General features: G+C 34.1%; 1 protein-coding gene across 3 annotated transcripts in view; it reads left to right on the top strand.

The window, feature by feature from the left end:
* Window positions 1-19,091, top strand: part of EXOC6B (exocyst complex component 6B) — a 607,614-nt gene that overhangs the window by 366,943 nt on the left and 221,580 nt on the right. The window contains exon 19 of one of the 3 annotated variants that reach the window (XR_014841692.1): window positions 548-721. The exons of the other annotated variants lie outside the window; for them this stretch is intronic. The gene's annotated coding sequence lies outside the window, so the exon portion shown is untranslated. Of the gene's footprint in view, window positions 1-547; window positions 722-19,091 lie in introns of those variants that run through there. 3 annotated transcript variants of the gene reach the window in all.

Consider the following 19,091-nt stretch of genomic DNA (forward strand, 5'->3'; position numbering starts at 1 on the left):
CATTTTGCATGCTCAGCCTAAGAAAGAACATAGTTTTAGAGTTTATCCTTGTGATCCTGATAATTATCTTTCAGAAATGCTTGGGAGAGGAAATGCTGTCTCAAGTAACACATCCAGAGAAAGGAATCCTGACTTAGTTTTCTCTGTCTGCTGTTAATGTTAATTTGTATGACCTGGGGCAAGAGCTCTCTTAACCCACCTTGGTTTTCCTTCCTTTCTTTGTCTTAAAATACAGTAGTGCCTGTCCTTGGTCATCTTTTCTGGGTGGTTACTTGATGGGTTGCCTTTAAGGGAAAATTATTTTGTACTGCAAGTTTGAAATTTTTCCTGTCTAAAACCGTTTAAAAACTGTTGTTTCTCTTAGCACACTATTTAACTCTCTAAAATGCTGCCATCTCAGAACTAACCAAATGATTCTGCTATGTAAAAACTCTCAATCGGAGTTCCCTTCATGGCACAGTGGAAACAAATGCGACTAGTAATCATGAGGTTGCAGGTTCGATCCCTGGCCTCGCTCAGTGGGTTAAGGATCCGGCATTGCCATGAGCTGTGGTGTAGGTCGCAGATGCAGCTCGGATCCCGAGTTGCTGTGGCTGTGGCTGTGTGGTGTAGGCCGGCAGCAACAGCTCCGGTTCGACCCCTAGCCTGGGAACATCTGTATGCCACTAGTGCAGCCCTAAAAAAAAAAAAAAAAAAAAAAGGACAAAAGACAAAAAACAAAGAACAGACTCTCAGTGCCTTCCATTAAGTACAAAAGCTGCTATGTGACACCAAGACTTTCTGTAATGAACTCCAAACTACCTTTTGTCTTTATCTCTCTCTCTCAATTTTCTATTTGCCCAAGATAGTCCTTCCAAACTGAAGAATTGCTGCTTGTCAAGTACGCTCTGCTGTTTTCTACCCTGTGTGTCTTTTCATGCCTTTTTTCTACTTTAACTGCTTTTGCCTTTTAACTGTATTTATTGAAAACTTACTCATAGTTCAAGGCTCGTTTCAAATCCCACACCTGCCATGAAACCTTCTCCTGTTTTCTTAACCAGATAATGACATCTTCTATTTTTGTGGCACTTCTTTTATGGGACTAATTCTTGGGTTGGATGAAGGGGGAGTATGGTAATTAAGATGTTTGTGTGCCAGATGCTTTATATGTGTTACATGTCATCCAATGAATGAAAACTCAAAATATCTCAGTCAGATAAGTATCATTATTATTACATTTTAGTAATGAGAACATGAACTCAGAGAAATAATGTACTCTGTAAAAGATACCACTTATAGGTGGCAGGGTCAGGATTTAAACAGATCTTTGTGACTTTAAAACTTCCATTTTACCATCCTGCCTACTAGATTGATTGTCAGCTGTAGGACTGAACTCTGTAGATACAGACTTTATTTTATTCATCTCTATCTCTGTGTACAGTTCAGCACCTTGCATGAAATAGTACACAGTATGTTTTTATGGAATTTTTGCTTTGAGTGGTGAAATAAGTGAATTCTTACCTGGGGATTAAAAAGAATTTTTGGATCATATATAGTATTTAAAGTAATGATTTAATTATGGAAAAAATCATTTAATTATTGAAAAGTCATAAACAGTCTGAAACAAGGACGAAAAGTTTGGGTTCAAATTCTGAATTAGTTTTTCTCCTTCCATATTCTCTTAAGCTTACCCAAACAAAAGATACTTGTTTTTCAAGTGGCAGAATGTTACATATAAAAATGCCTTGCACTTGTATATTACTTTATAATATTCAGAGTCCTTTTACATATTCTCATTATTTCATTTGGTTTTTTAAACAATGTCTTTCATATATGGATAGTTATTATTTTCCCCCATGGACAGATACGGAAACTGGGACCTAAAGTAGTCTTGCTCAGGGTCAGAATGTAAATCAGTAGTAGGGGTAGGTTTTAAATCTTTTTTTACTCTGGGTCATGCTTTCTCCACTATATAAAACTTTCTTCCAATATTAATAATAGCTATATTTTCTGAGTACATTCAATGTACCAAGTACTACATTAAGCACACTTTCTGTGTGTGTGTGTGTGTGTGTGTGTGTGTGTGTGAATTTGTGGCAAGGAATAAATGACAATATGTTCATACATACATTATATGTGTATGTATATAAATGTAAATACATATGTACATCTTATTTATCCCTTGTAACAAATTTGCAAAAAAACCTATTATTTTCCCATTGTACAGATATGAAAGGTTAAGCATACAGAGGTTTATTAATATGTCAAAAATTAATCATTTAGAGATAGTGGATCTGGGGTGTGATCTGTCTTCAGAGCCCATGTTCTCCTCCCACAAGGCTGTACAACCTCTAAGCTATACATGAGGAACACTAGGCTGTGTTCCATGGAGATATGGTTTAAATACCATTTACTTTGTGAGATTCTTTTTCTTTCTTTCTTTTTGGTCTTTCTGTCTTTTTTTTAAGGGCTGCACCTGCCGCATATGGAGGTTCCCAGGCTAGGGGTCTAATAATCTGAGCTATAGCTGCCAGCCTACGCCAGAGCCACAGCAACGCCAGATCCAAGCTGAATCTGCGACCTACACCACAGCTCACGGCAACGCTGGATCCTTAACCCACTGAGCGAGGCCAGGAATTGAACCTACAACCTCATGGTTCCTAGTCGGGTTCGTTTCCGCTGCGCCATGATGGGAACTCCCCTTTGTGAGATTCTTGATCAGCATTTTTTGTTAAGGGTATACAATTTTTGACATTCTTTACTACAATAATTCCCAGTAGGAGAAGTGAATTATGGTACTATGTCCATGAAGTGGAAACTCTGAGAGTGGGAAGGATACTAGTAAGTGGGTTGCCTGTTTCTAACCTAGCTAGTCCCTTAGCTGAAATCTTAGGTGGAAATTTTCTCACCTACTGGTAATAATGATTCTCTAAGTCAGCCCAATCCCTGTGGTTTTCTCTGGAACAAAATAAGGAAGTTTCATTTGCTGTATTTAAAAATGTGAGATCTTCACAGCTTCTCTTCCACTTCATCTTTGCCATTGCTGATTTGTTACGATAGTGAAGGAAAAAAAATCCACATTTTAAAGTTCATTTATATGCCAATTTCCTTCATTTAGCTCATTTCAGTCTGGAAAGTAACCCATTTTTACAGATTAAATTTAGGGATAGATAAAAATCAATATCCAAGATTATACAAGTAATATATGATAGAGTCTTATGTTGAGATGTCTCATGCCAAAGCCCATGATCTTTTGCTATAGTAAACAAGTTGTTTTTTCCTAAAATTGTAAAGGCTAAAGAAAGGTGTTTGGAATATGTAGGGATGCTGTAGAGTTGAGATAAACTAGCAAGTTCTAGGAAGAGGACTGAAAAGCATGATGGAGATCAGATCAGGGGTAATAAATCATTAACTGAGGGCCATTTAGGGTATGTGCTCATTAATGGAAGAACATAAGACAGAGTTTCTCTTTATGTGAATTTATTTCCAGATTTATATTCCAAAAACACTAGTGTCCATCATGACCTCTGTTCAGAATTTTTAATGATTAGATGCCTTCTATTGTAACTCTTGTCCATAATATATATATTTCCCATAATTCCTCTTCATAACTCCTTGGACTTCAGCCAAGTATATCTATTAATTGTTCCCAAACAATGTTTATTCCTGGCTGTAGCTTTTTATGCTTTTTTTTTTCTTCTTCTCCTTGGAAGGACTTCTCATCTCACTTAAAATCTTTCCTTTCTTCAAAATACAATTTAAAGCCCATTTTCCTCATGAAGTCTTTTAGGACTGGCCCCCTTCTTCCCCACCAGCCATGTCTCAAGGGTATGACTTTCTTCTAAATGACTATAGATCTTATTGTGTCCATTCTCCATATTACCTTTATTATTTTTCTGTATATTCCCATTATCATCAACTCAGGTTATGAGTTTTTAGAAGGAAAGAGTCTTGGACTTTTTAATACATCCAGTGCTGAGTTAGTATCCAGTGACTGTCATGAAGAGATTGGAGATGCCTATCAGGGACATATATATGGAACAGTGATCTCCTGAGTTGGACCATTTGCCATCACACAACATCCTTTCTGCTTCCAGCTCTCTATTATAAATTTATTTTGTTTTAAATTCCATTTCAATGCAAATGAGATTGGGAAAGCATGGGGAAAGTATTTATCCAAGTTCCCAAGGAAGAAAATACTGCTGCTTGGGCATATTGCAGCTAGGTCATTCTAAACTACTTTTTTATTTCTTTGACAAGATAGCAAATTTGAGCCTGCCGATTGGTGCCGAGATACTCCAGCACATCTAGTGCACATATTGTGGAGGTGAGAAGTTCACCGTTAAATTAACAGGAGTTTGGTACATGCCACTGTTCTGCAATACTTTCATGGTGGCTTATAGCAACAGTTTTAATATAGTTTAGTAAGTGCTTGAACTTCTCCAAACAAATAACATACATTATTGGAAATTAGACACAGTGCATACTTTCCCTTGGGACTCCTCCTACTTAGAATTAGCAATTGCAGGCTTGTTACTTTTTAGCTGTCTGGCAGTAGATGAGATCCAGGCTCTTCTTAAGAACTATAGTCTTAAAGAAATGATTATAGTGACAAACACTACATATGTATACAAAAGGCAAAAAAAAAAAATGAATTTTCTACCCTGAAATGCTGCCATGAAGACATTACATTATATTTTTAAAGTATAGTGTAAGGTATTTCTGTTTATATTAAGAACATCTACTTGTGCTTTTTATTTCATTTTGGAAAATTTTATTAGTCTTACAATATTCCTGCAAATGGATTATTTACTACCTCTGACTGTCCAAGATGGAGACTTTTTGTTAACACTTACAGTGACTGTCAAACTAGGAAAGTGAGAAAGTTTTACATTGTGCTTTTGAATATGGGTGTTTTGGTGTTTGGGTGGGTGTTTTCGTTTGTTTGGTGAATTCAGTTTTTTGTTTGTTTGTTTGTTTGTTTTTTAAGATTTCTGTACTAGTTTTGTATCTTGAAAACTTCTTTGGAAGATAGTCTTAGGATCAAGAGTTGACAAGGACCTGAAAATGGGAAGCCATCTTTCAGTGTAAACAGGCCTTAACTCTGCAGTCTCAAAGAGTCTCCTGTGACCTCTTGGTGAAGATAGTTTTCTTCTGTGCCTGTTTTTCCTAAACGTGAACATAGATTACAACTGGAATTGTGTAAAATCTGGGGACTGTTCTCCAGAACTGTATTTTTGGTGCCATGTTAACCATACTATATTTCTGCTGTTGTAAAACAGACACAGTGATCCCTGTAGCTCGTTGTTTTAATTTGAGGCTCTTGAAAAAATGTGTTTTTTAAATACTCCACCCTTTAGAAAAGGAAGTAAGTTCATTTATTTATTTTTAATTGAAGAATATGAAACATATAAAAATAAACAAATCATAAATGTATAGTTTGATCAGTTTTCACAAAGTAGACATAACCTGTGTCATCAGCACAAAGGTGAAGAAACAGAATATTTCCAGTTTCCCAGAAGACCCTTCTAGCCTTTCCTCTGTCAAATCTTCACCTTTCTCCCTGAGGTTAAATCTTTATCTGTATTTCTAATGTCATAGCTCGGTTTCGCTTATTTGGAGGATGATACAGTATGTATTCTTTTGTGTCATTTCTGAGGCTCACCAAAATTAATCTATGAGATTCATCCATTGCACACAGAAGTAGTTTGTTCATTCTTATTCTTACATAATATCACATTATATGAATCCACCACAGTTTTGTTATTTGATTTGTTTCAAGGTTTTGGTTATTAGAAATAGTGTTGCTTTGAAACTTCTTGTTTATGTATTTTGATGGACATATTTCAAGTACATACTTAGGTGTGAAATTGCTTATCATAGTGTATGAAAATATTTCCTGCTAAAGAATTTTCCAGAGAATTATATCAACCTATATTTAGGTTTATTTGTCTTTATCATTTTAACTCTTCTATTGGATATATATTGATATTACATAGATATTTCGTTTCCATTTTTCTGAGGTCTAATGAAATTGGGCAACATTTCACATGTTTGTTGGTCATTTGTATACTTCTTTGTAAAGTATCTATTCAAATATTGCCCTTTTTTAACTGGGCACCTGCCTTTTTATTAATAATTTTATGTTAATTATATATTTCATTTAGCAGTTGTCATGGACAGAAAAATGATCTCCCAAAGGTATCTATATTCTTATCCCCAGAACCAATGAATATGTTAATGGAAAAAGCAATTTTGCAGATGTGATTAAGTTAAGGTCCTTGAATTAGGGAGATTATTTTGTAATATCTGGATGTACTTAATGTAATCTCAAGGGTGCTTATAAGAGGGAGGTAGGCAGACTCAGAAAGGGAGATGTAATGAAGGAGGCAAAGGTCAGAGTGATTTAACAAGGAGCCAGGGAATGTGGGCAACCTTCTAGAATCTGAGAAAAACAAGAAATAGATTTTCTCCTAGAGCCTCCAGACAGAAGTTGCTTAATTTTTGCTGCATAAGGCATTTTGGATTTTGGACCCCCAGAACTGTAAGGAAAGACATTTATATTGTCTTAAGTCACTAAATTTGTAGTGATTTACTGCAAGAGTGATAGGAAGCTAATACAGCTATATTCAAACTTTTTGGTTTTCAGACTCCTTTTTATTGAGGCATCCAAAGAGTTTTTGTTTATGCTATTTATACCTATCAGTATTTATCAATTTGAAATTAATACTGAGAAACTTTAAAACATTTATGTATTTATTTAAAAATAACAACAAAACACCTGTTATTTGTTAACATCAATAATATAGTTTCCAAGAAAAATAACTATTTTCTAAAACAAAAGAAAATTAGTAAGAAGAATAGCATCATTTTATTTTTGTATAACTTAATGTCTAGCTTAATACAAGACAGATGGATATCTCAGATTTGCTTCTACATCAGTCTGTTGTGATATATTGTTCTGGTTGAAATATATGAAAAAAATCTAGCCTTATACATATGTTGATTAAAGGAGGAGACTTTAATATTTAATAGCCTTTTTCAGATAATTGTTGATATTTTTTGATACTATAGCTGAGAACTCAACACAAAATAGTTTCTTATAGGTTGGTTGCAATATGGAATCTGAAATTTTTCATACTCTGCTACCTTAAAATTCACTGGTCTCTTTTGTACTTTGAATAACTCTTTCACCTGTGCATGATTTTGTAGCCATATAATGATCATATAAAAAGTATTAGTTCACTGAGCTATCCAGATTTTCCAATGTTGACATACTCTTACATGAAACTGGCATTTGTTTTATCATGAGTGCCTGGCATTGAAGAATACAAGAATTACCAGCACAGTTTGGTGCCAAGCCATTAATTCATGTTAAGGCATCAGGGGTTTTGCCCATTATTGCCTTTGAAAATGTCAAAACAGGTGAAATGTCATCAGTGCAAATGTCAACACAGTGAAAAAGGCAAATAACATATTAGTGTTACTGTGAACGTTGTTTTGACTTTGTGGATCCCTTGAGAGAGTCTAAAGGACCCCCAGGTATTTGCAGACTATACTTTGAGGACTACTATTCTACTTACTAGTATTTTATGGGATACCTATATCGCAAATATTTTCACCTTTTTTTTAGTTTCCTTTTCACATTCTTAATGATGTCTTTTGACAATACATATTTTTCTTTGAGGAGTATAAATTTCTTTGTAAATAAAATTTTCAAAATTAAACTTTTTCCTCCCTAAGGGATTAAAGTATTGGCCATGACAACTTGATCATGTTATCATTTCCCTATTCTACTTCTTTGTGGTACATCTCTGTTGTCCATTATGTACTGTTGATGTGTGTGACCTCTGCTTCTTATGGGTCTGTACTCTTTAATTATATGTATTTAGTATACTTTACTTTATGATTCAGACATTGTAGGTAACCTGAAGCATTCGTAATATTAACTGGTAGATTTTAGAGGAAAATGGAAATGGAAAGATTACAAAATTAAACCTCAAATATTTACAAGAAGTTAGGTTCCTCTAGATCACAGTTAGTTATTCATTTATAATTGTAGGTCTAGAGAAGTTTTATTTTAGTAATCCTTATGCAGGATTATCCTAAAGCCATGAAAACTTCTATGTAGTAAATAATAACATTGCCTAAAATGAGGCAAACATTAAATAAATATTAACCATAGGAGGTTCCTGCTGTGGCTCAGTGGTTTAAGGATCCGATGTTGTCTCTGTGAGGTTGCAGGTTTGATCCCTGGCCTTGCTCTGTGGATTAAGGATCTGGCATTGCATCAGGCTGGGGCATCAACTGCAGAGATGGCTCGGATCCATTGTTGACATTGCTGTGTTGTAGGCTGCAGCTGAAGCTCTACTTTGGGAACTTCCTAGCCTAGAAACTTCCACATGCTACAGGTGTGGCCATAAAAAGAAAAAAAAGAGAAAACTATAATATTTGTAATAAATAATGTTAAATTTTATGTAATAGATATAACAGATATTTTATTGTTAGAACTTAAATATTCTTCTGCAATATATATTTAAGAAGCATTCATTAGTTTGAGATCATTAAAGGAATAGTGTTGATGTACTACCATAGCAAAGGATATACGAGAGGTCATTTCCTGAGGGCACATTTAATTGTGATCTTTCTTTAGAGTTTCTCTTTCTTTTAACAGTGGTCCTTGGTGATCCATCCAGTGTTTTTTCTTTGTATCTTTACCTTCCTTGTGGAGTCTGGCTCACATGTGTAAAGCAGGAACTGAGTCTACTGAGCTTAAGCTTTATAGCATGTTGAATTTCAGTAGTTCCTCTTTGATGCTAGTTCATGGCCCCAGTCTACTGCAAATGACATGGCTATGGTTAGCCCTAATCATACCTGTTCTGTGATATTGAAGGAAGTTTGCTAGACCTGGCATAATTTTATTGCTGATGCCAACTTAGAAAATCATAAGGAACATTTGGTGATCTTCTGTCTGATTCAATAAATTCCTCCAATTATTTTATATAGCATTTGATCTGCTTTTGAATAAAAACCAGCACTATCCCACACTACCAAATTACAGTGTCTTTATGGACAACTCACAAATATTTACTTGTATTATAACTCTCCTTGTCTCTCTTTGGCCATAGTTAAGTAATCTCTCTAGTTGTTTAATTCCTTTATTTTTTTAAAAAAATAATCATGTAGAAATCATCTGATTAATCTTTAATATGTTTATCCCCTCTACAGTATATGATCTCTACCTCTGATGGCCCTCTAGTAAACTTGTCATCTCTAGTTTCATGGAGCCTGAGCAGATACTTGGCTCAGTTGCTTCTAGTCCAAAAGCCTAGGAGGCATTCTTAGAAAGTGATATTGTCCGAATGCCAGAGTTTAGCTTCTTCTTTCTCTTTCCTTCAGCTCCCTTTAGAGTTCCTTTTATCCTGTCTGCATTAACGAGGTATGTGAATCCTGACTGAGGAGCCTTCTACAATTTTCTGGAGTTATTTTTTTTATTTATTATTTCCCCAAAGGGTAGACTTTCAAATTGTTATGAAAAGAAAGTAATTTATAGCTTGCAGTTGTGAATATTGTTCCTGACTCTTACCATTAATTTGCTGCCTTTCAATTAGAATAAAATTTGGATAACCTGTTTGCTCTTCTACAGATAGAAAAGCCAAATGCTGGAAAAGTGGCTGTATGAAAGATAGTTTAGACCTGTTTTGAATGGATCTAAAAAGTGGAAGTTAGAGAGAAATAAATAAAGTATGAACTAGTTAATTCATCATCAGCATTAGAATAGAGTATAGGTTTTTTTTCTTGGCTATGCCCACAGTATACCAAACTTTCCAGGACAGAGATTGAACCTGTGTCACAGCAGTGACCTGAGCTGCTGCATTGACAAAGCTGGATCCTTAATGCACTGTATCACAGGGAAACTCTATAAGTATAAATTATTTTTTATTGCTAATATCCTTTATGAACACTGAGAAAAAAGTCCTCCACAAAATACTAGCAGTTGAAATCCAGCAGTGTAAAAAGAATTTTACAGTGTGACCCTCATTCCAGTCAGTTTATCCCAGAAATGTGAGATTGATTCAACTGATGAAAATGAATCAATGTAACATAACAATAGGTTAAAGTACAAAAACAATATAATCATCTCAATACAGGCAGGAAAAAACTGTTTCTAACAGTTAAATACAGACTTATCATGTGACCCAGCAATTCCTTTCTTAGGTACCAAATGTAAGAGAAATGTAGAGATTGCATTAAATTTGTAGATTGCTTTGGGTATTATGGCCATTTTAACAATATTAATTCTTTTAATCCAGGAAAATGGGATCTCTTTCTATATCTTTGAACTCATCTTCAGTTTCCTTTATTAACTTTTTAGAGTTCTCTGCATATAAGTCTTTTACTTCCTTTGTTAGGTTTATTTTAAGTATTTTATACTTTGGGGTACAATTTTTCAAAGCATTATTTTTTTATGTTCCCTTTCTCATCATTCATTGTTAAAGCTCATTGTCAATGATTTCTGTATGTTAATTTTGTATCCTGCTACCTTGCTGAATTCATTTATCAGTTCTAGTAGTTTTGTGTTGAGTCTTTAGGGTTTTCTATATGTATATAATATCATGTCATCTGCATATAATGAGAATTTTACCTCTTCCCTTCCATTTTGGATACCTTTTATTTCTTTTTCTTGTCTTTTTGCTATGACTATTTCAATACTATGTTGAATAGAAGAGGCAAGAGAGAATATCCTTTTCTTATTGTAGATTTTATTTGGGAAGGCTCTTAGTCTTCCAACTAGCAAATTTAAACTATAATTCAAAAAGATACTTGTATTCTGGTGTTCACCACAGCACCATTTATGGTAGACAAGATGTAGAAACAACCCAAATACCCATCGAGATGATTTGTTTTAAGAAGAAGTCTTGTGTTTGTATAATATTATTTAGCCGTTAAAAAGAATGAATATTGCCATTTGCAGCAACATGGGTAGACCTAGAGAATATCATGCTAAGTGAAGTAAGACAGACAAAAACAAATATTATATGATATTGCTTATGTGTGGAATATAAAAAATAATACAGATGAATCCATATACAAAATAGAAACACACGCATAGCATGGAAAATAAACTCATGTTTACCAGAGGGGAAAGGGAGAAGGGAGGGTCATAGATCAGGAGTTTGAGATTAACAGATACAAACTACTATACATAAAATAGATGAGCAACAATGATTTACCATATAGCACAGTGAAATATATTCAATATCTTATAATAATCTACATGGAAAATAATCTTAATAAGACATCTAACTGAACCACTTTGCTATACATCTAAAAATGACACAATCTTGTAAATCAGCTATACTTGAATTTAAAAAAAACTAAGATCTGAAGTGTTAATGAGAAGAGAATGCATTAAATGTGAGTTGATGATTTCTAAAAGAGTAAGGAGAAAAACAAACACATGGGTCTATAAGAACATTTCTTTATAAAGATTGAAAACCACAGGTTCAAGTTTCAGAATTACCAAATTTTCCTCTCTGGCGTTTTTCCAGTTAAGTTTTAGTATATCTTCATTGTGTAATGCCTCAGATAAACTGATGGTAATGCAGTTCTAATTCAACTACATTTCCTTTTCATTGTTTAGTATGTTTTATTATTATATGCATTACTTGAGAATAACTTGAACTCCTAGGATCTGAAGTTTAGTTCAATAAATATTTATTGAGCACCTTCTGTGTACATAGTGATATGCTGCTTGGTAAGGTTATAAAGATGAAATCTCTTTTCTTAGGAAGACTGTAGTGTAATAAATGGGTATTGCTTATTTAACCACAGAGGGTGCATTTGGAATCCAGCAATCCTAAAGATGTTCTTTAAGAGTAATTGATCACTGAGATAGGCTGATGTCAGTAAATAAAGAGATTTATTTCAGGTTTAATTTTTTGCCTCACTAAAGATCTAGGTAGAAGCACAACCTGATCCTACTCCTATTCTTATAGCCACATCAGAAAAGAGCAGCTTCTTAATGACATGTTCAGTGTTGGTTGAGGTAATGTGCAGGAAAATTTAAAGAAATAAGCCAGTCATCAAAGTAATTGTTGGAAATTTATTATGAAGTTTTTAGTGAATTTTATTTGAAGCTCAGATATCAATTCTGGAAAAGTAAGTGCTAAGTGAGAGTTTCTGCACAAGGTTAAAATACTCAAAAAAAAAAAAAAAGGTACTGTGGTCTTTTTAATGCTCTAGGAAGTTAGATCAGGCAAGCTCATCTATCTGATCTTTTGGTCTCCATTATGACTTATGATAATAATAGCACACAGCACCTGACAAGATAGTTTAGTACCTGCCTTTTACAGTGGAGGAATTTAGGAGCCTTATCGTTATTTATCCTGTTCCCATAGCCATGAATTAGTTGGCCCTCAGCAATCTCAAATTTCTGGCTCTGAAGTTAGTTGTCTTAAGAGTCCAGTGTATTGTAATTCTCACTGGCAGGATTGGCAGTGTTGGCAGCTCAGTTTCTTTGAAGAGTTTAACCAAAATAAAGATATTCAGGATTTCTGCTTTTTTTACTTTTATTTTAAATAATATTATTTGTTTCTTTCAGTGAACCATAGTTGCTAATGAAATGATATCTTAAGGGAGTTATAAAGTTAAATTTCCTTCTAGTATGACTTTTCAAGATACCAAGGAGTTTTTATAGGTTCCTATTTTCCATTTATTTACATGCCCCCCCCACCAGACTTTATCATAAAAAGTCTTTAAGACTTTTAGGGAGAAACATATCTTCCATCCATACAGTTGGAAGCAAAGACCAACTTTATAAATGAGCAGAAGATGTTGGCAACAAACACAGTTTATTTTTGCTTTCTTATAAACCCTACAGGTAATAAGAAATTTAAGAAATTTAATCTTATTTTCAGTTATGTGTCTTTAGGAGTGTGTGTGTGGTTTTTAAAGTAACCACATCATAACATACTTCTAAATAAAGTACATTTTGTCCTTCAATATAATCTTCTCGGAAACCTATACAATTTTCCCCAAAACAGTATATTTAGAACCACTTTGTGAATTGCATTGTTCTGTAGTTATTATCACAAAGAGTGTCATTCACTGAGTTTATTCTTCAACCAAGGAGTAATTGTTAAACGCCTATAGAGTGTAAGAAACCTTGCCTAAGCAATTTCCATCTTATTCTTCAGTCTTGGCTCTAAAGCAAGGATTCTCAACCATGGCACTGTTGATATTTTGGGCTGGGTAATTCTTTGCTGAAGGGGCTGTGCACTGTAGGATGTTTGGCAGTATCCCTGCCCTCTACCCATTAGATGCCAGTAGTCCCCCCTGCCAAAATTGTGACATCCAAAATGTTTCCAGACGTTGCCAAAGGTCCCCTGGAAAGCAAAATCATTCCCAGTTGAAAATCACTGCTTCTAATGTCTGAATTAAAAATTAAAAAGAAAACCTCAGACAGTGAATAACTGCTACCACTGAAGATAACAAAAGTAATGTCCATGATAACTGTTTTAAAAGACAAGTTTCATGAATATGGAGGGAAATGATTAGAAATATTGTGTAACCTCCCATAGTTATCTAAGATCTGCAATGTTTTTTAAAATAAGTAGAGCACTTTATGCTTATATTTTGTATCATTACTTACTCTCAATGATTTATTCATTTATCCTAATGTGGCCTGTTTGCTTTTAATTATGCTTAATTGTCTAAAACAATATTCAACTTAGAAAATGTTTCAGTTATCTTCCAATATCTTCATCTTTTTACCTGCCTTTTCCATTTTGGGTAGGGGTAGGAATATTCCAATGAAAACAATTGGGTACTTATTTGACAGAAAGTACCAGACTATTTCTAGGCGTTAAATGTAAAAACATCAGTATATGTGACTCCATGATGATTTTTAGAAAAGTTATTGGACCGATGACAGTGTCATTGAAACCAAACAAAAACTAAAGATAACTTTTTGTGGTTTGCTTGTACTCTTAAAGGTACTAACTAAGTCAATGAAATTATCTCAGATCACTCCAAGTTCAGCATAAAATTCAAATGTAAATACCACTAATTACAAAGGCCTATTATTTGATATCTGAAATTCATTTGAAAATTGAAATTTGGGAGTTTCAGGAAAGACGGCTGGAAACACTCTATAAAATGGACAGAAAGAAGCAATAAGAGAGATGTGAGCTTCAGCCATAGAAGAAACTACGACTGAGCTTAGCCCCACTCTATGTATTGCAAAGACTATTTTCTAGGTATTAACTTAGAGGTAGGAGCACTAGGGATACGAGTGGGAAATACGAAATTGATGCTAATTTTCTTACTTGAGAATACTGAATGACAAGGAGGAGGAACTGTTAGAGGATCATGCTATACTATCTTTATTTTTCTCAATTTGACTTCCTCTTGTAGAGAAGCCCTTCCCATTTTTCTGCTAGCTCTGAAGTAAATAATAGCTAACATCAGAGAGAATTACCTCATGGAACTGATTTAAGACAGAAACATTATCCAATTGGTTAAGAAAGTATTTGGAGACAAAAAGCTTTCAAAATACAACAACAACAACAACAACAACAAAAAATCTCAGAACAAAATACTGAGATTAGATCATCTCAGCTAGGTTGACTTTTTTAAACCAACCTCTAAATCCTTTCTCAGAACATCTAAAGGAGTGAACACGGATGTTATATCCAGTCAATTTTAGCTTTCCAGCTCAGATTATAAAGTATATTTTTATAAAATGACTGAGAAGCAGAAGAGTCCAACCGCTATAATAATAATAATAAATAACAAATGCAACCAACCACATTGCTCCTCTTCTTAGCTAAATGACAGGCAAAGCTTAGAACCCGTATATGAGTGCTACCCAAAATAAATAAAATGCATGGGAAATAAAAGGCAAATGGGGGCTATATTTTGGAAGAAGAATTGCTTCAGGAAACTAAGGAACACTTAAAGAAAAAATAATTTTCAACACTCTCAAGGAGATAAAAGTAACCATAGACTCTATGATAAGAGATCAAAGAAGAGATTTAAGAGATTAAGATATAGATAAAAGGACACCAAAGTAAGATTAAAAGAGACCTGGCAGAGAGGGATGAGTAAAACTATAAAAATAATTAAGACCACATTAGATACAGGAAGATGTAGAGTGAATGATGCAGCAGATGGACTTAATGACTTCTTAGAGGGATTGCTTAAGAAAAATCACACAAAATGCAATGAGAAAAATTAAAACGTATTAGTGGAAATTTATTAATACAAAGGGAGGAAAATATGCCTTAAGTACAAGACCTCAGTTGACAGAATTGAAAGAGTTCACTAAATACCAAGAAAAAATAATAAAGTTTTAGACTTTTCTTGGTGATTTTTAAGGTTAAAAAATTTCCTTAAGTATTACTATAGTAAGAAAAATTGACAACTTTTTTTTAAAGTTGGCCTCCTATTTTTTTCTCATATCCCAAATAACAGTGGAATAATATCTATAGAATGGTGAAGAAAAAAATTAGGTGACTTCATTTAAAAAGTAAGAAATAATGAACCATTCTTACAAATCTTCTTGGAAGATAACTCAAAAGAAATACATAAATGCTAAAATTGCCGTGTAGAAAGATTGGTGATGAATATGTCAAACACAGAATCAGACTAGGAAAAAGGGATGAAATGTTTGAATTCTTCAATAGAATATATATAATTTAAGGATGATATTTTGATGATTGTTAACTAGGATAAAAAGTTTGGAAAGAGCCATCAAAATGGAGTTTTTTACATGGTGGGACTGGGAAAGAAGGTAGTATTAACATGCTAATTACTTTACCCTACCTAGGGAAGTTTATTTTTGAGATGCATAAATGGAAAATGTGGCTTCGGCAGACTAGTGTATTTCATCGGTTGTGAATAACATATTTTTAAAACATGTTAACATCCCTGGAATTAGAACATGTCTTCTATAATAGTGACTTGTAGTTGTTATTGGCACCATATTTTCTTTCATGGTAACTTTATATTTTTTATTATTTTTTTTTTGTCTTTTTGCCTTTTATAGGGCTGCTCCCGTGGTGTATGGAGGTTCCCAGGCTAGGGGTCGATTCAGAGCTGTAACCGCCAGCCAATGCCAGAGCTACAGCAACGCAGGATCTGAGCCACGTCTGCAACCTACACCACAGCTCATGGCAATGCCGGATCTTTAACCCACTGAGCCAGGACAGGGATCAAACCCGCAACCTCATGGTTCCTAGTCGGATTTGTTAACCACTGCACCATGACAGGAACTCCCCATGGTCACTTTAAAATAACAATGCATCATAGAGTTACTGACATTTTTGAGTGCATTAAATATCAATTTTGAATATATGAAGTCATTGCTAAGAGAACCTAAAACAGACAATTTTATGTACTTTTTAAATTAGTGTTTGAAGGAAACAAGAGGAATAAAAAATGAATAAAATACAGACCATAAAGCAAAAGATTGAAAACCCAAAAAATGCTGGTAAAAGGAACAAAAGAAAATAATAATAGATTAACGCTCTAACTATGGAGTCACACTGAGGTGTGTTCACATTGCAAAGTCAATCAAGTTGTCTGTGTAACAGTAACATGGACAATTACAAACTTTTCTATTAAACAATTCTGTGATTGTAGAAGTCAAAACTGTAACTTCAGAATATTTTAAAGATAATGATAATAAAAGCAAGACATATCTTAGCTTAAGGGCTAAAATTAGAAGCATTCTTCAGGGAAAATTCATAACCTGAATGTTTTCGGTTTTAATCTAGCAAGAATGAAAAATGAAGAATTTCTTTAAAAAAATCAGCAACAGAGGGAAAGAAACAGAACTAATTACTATTATTTTTTGTCTTTTTTTTTTTTTGCCATTTCTTGGGCCACTCCCGCAGCACATGGAGGTTCCCAGGCTAGGGGTCCAATCGGAGCTGTAGCCACTGGTCTATGCCACAGCCACAGCAACGGAGGGATCCAAGCTGCGTCTGCAACCTACACCACAGCTTACGGCAATGTCAGATCCCTAACCCACTGAGCAAGGCCAGGGATCGAACCCGCAACCTCATGGTTCCTAGTCAGATTCGTTAACCACTGAACCATGATGGGAACTCTGCAGGAACTAATTATTAAAGATGAAATCATTAATCAATAAATGAAATAGCAATTGAATTGATAGATTTAATAGCTTTTTCTTTGATAATGTAAAAATCATTAGCCTAAATTTGGGGAAATAAAGGCCAAAAATATGAAATTTATAAAGGTAAGAATTGGGAGATGACACAAGATGCATAGAAAATTGAATGCTGAAACTTTGCACAAATATGTCTACAAATTTGAAATTTTAGATGAAATAGATGATTTTCTGGAATATTTTAAGCAGGTTTAAAAGGAAAGGCAGATTTAAAAGGCATAAAACTGCCCCAAAGAGCTGTCTACACCTACCTTTTAATTAAATGTCTTCTAGTTGGCTTCGTGGGAAAATCGTGCTTAAATATCAAGGAACATAAATATTAATGCTGTTTAAACTGTCCTTGATCCTAGAGATAGAAGAAATAATTAACAATTATATTTTATTGATGAAAATAATTTTTAAAAATTTAGCAAATGAATATAGCAGTGTATTAAAAGACAATTACCACTCACATCAATGGACAGATCCTCTAGACAGAAACCCAATAAAGCAACAGAGATCCTAAATGACACAATAGAAAAGTTAGACTTAATCAACATTTTCATGGCATTACATCCAAAAAAAAACAGCATATACATTCTTCTCTAGTGCACATGGAACATTCTCAAGGATCAATCACATATTGGGGCACAAAGCTAACCTCAACAAATTTAAGAGTATAGAAATTATTTCAAGTATCTTCTCTGACCACAATGGCATGAAAGTAGAAGTCAACCACAGTAAAAGAAATGACAAAAAAACTAACTACATGGAGACTAAATAACATGCTACTAAAAAACCAGTGGGTCAATAAGAAAATTACGAAGGAAATTAAAAAATACCTCGAGACAAATGATAATGATGACACAGCTACTCAAAATCTATGGGATGCCACAAAAACAGTGCTCAAAGGGAAATTCATGGCAATACAGGCATTCCTCAAAAAAGAAGAAAAATCTCAAATCGACCACTTAGCCCACCATCTAAATGAATTAGAAGAAGATGAACAAACAAAACCTAAAGTCAGCAGAAGGAAGGAAGTCATAAAGATCAGAGAGGAAATCAATAAAATAGAGATTCAAAAAACAACAGGAAAAAAAATCAATAAAACTAAGAGCTGGTTCTTTGTAAAGGTAAACAAAATGGACAAACCTCTGGCCATACTCACCAGGAAGAGGAGCGAAAAACCCCAAATAAATAAAATAAATGAAAAAGGAGAAATCACAACAGATACTGCAGAAATACAAAAAATCCATAAGAGAATACTATGAACAATTATGCCAACAAATTTGACAACTTAGAAGAAATGGAAAACTTTCTAGAAACTTACAGCCCTGGTGCTGGGAAAACTGGACAGCCGCATGTAAATCAATGAAACTGGAACACACCTTCACATGATGCATGAAAATAAACTCAAAATGGCTTAAAGACTTAAATGTAAGACAAGACATCATCAAATTCCTAGAAGAGAACATAGGCAAAACATTCTCTGATATCAACCTTACAAATGTTTTCTCACGTCAGTCTCCCAAAGCAACAGAAATAAAAGCAAAAATAAACCAATGGGATATAATCAAACTGACAAGCTTTTGCACAGCAAAGGATACCGGGAAAAAAAAAAAGACAATTTACAGAATGGGAGAAAATAGTTTCAAATTATGCAACTGACAAGGGCTTAATCTCTTAAATATACAAACAAATTATACAACTCAACAGCAAAAAAAGCCAAGACCCAATTGAAAAATGGGCAAAATACCTGAATAGACATTTCTCCAAAGAAATGGCCAACAAGCACATGAAAAAATGCACAACATCACTGAGCATTAGAGGAATGCAAGTCAAAACTACTATGAGGTACCTCCTCATGCCCGTCAGAATTGCCATCATTAGTAAGTCCACAAATAACAAATGCTGGAGAGGCTGTGGAAAAAAAGGA

The sequence above is a fragment of the Sus scrofa genome, chromosome 3 (genome assembly GCF_054392235.1).
Source record: "Sus scrofa isolate SSC_HxYL_T2T_F1_AM1 chromosome 3, Sscrofa_HxYL_maternal_Yorkshire_Landrace_v2.0, whole genome shotgun sequence".
Taxonomy (NCBI): Eukaryota; Metazoa; Chordata; class Mammalia; order Artiodactyla; family Suidae; genus Sus; species Sus scrofa.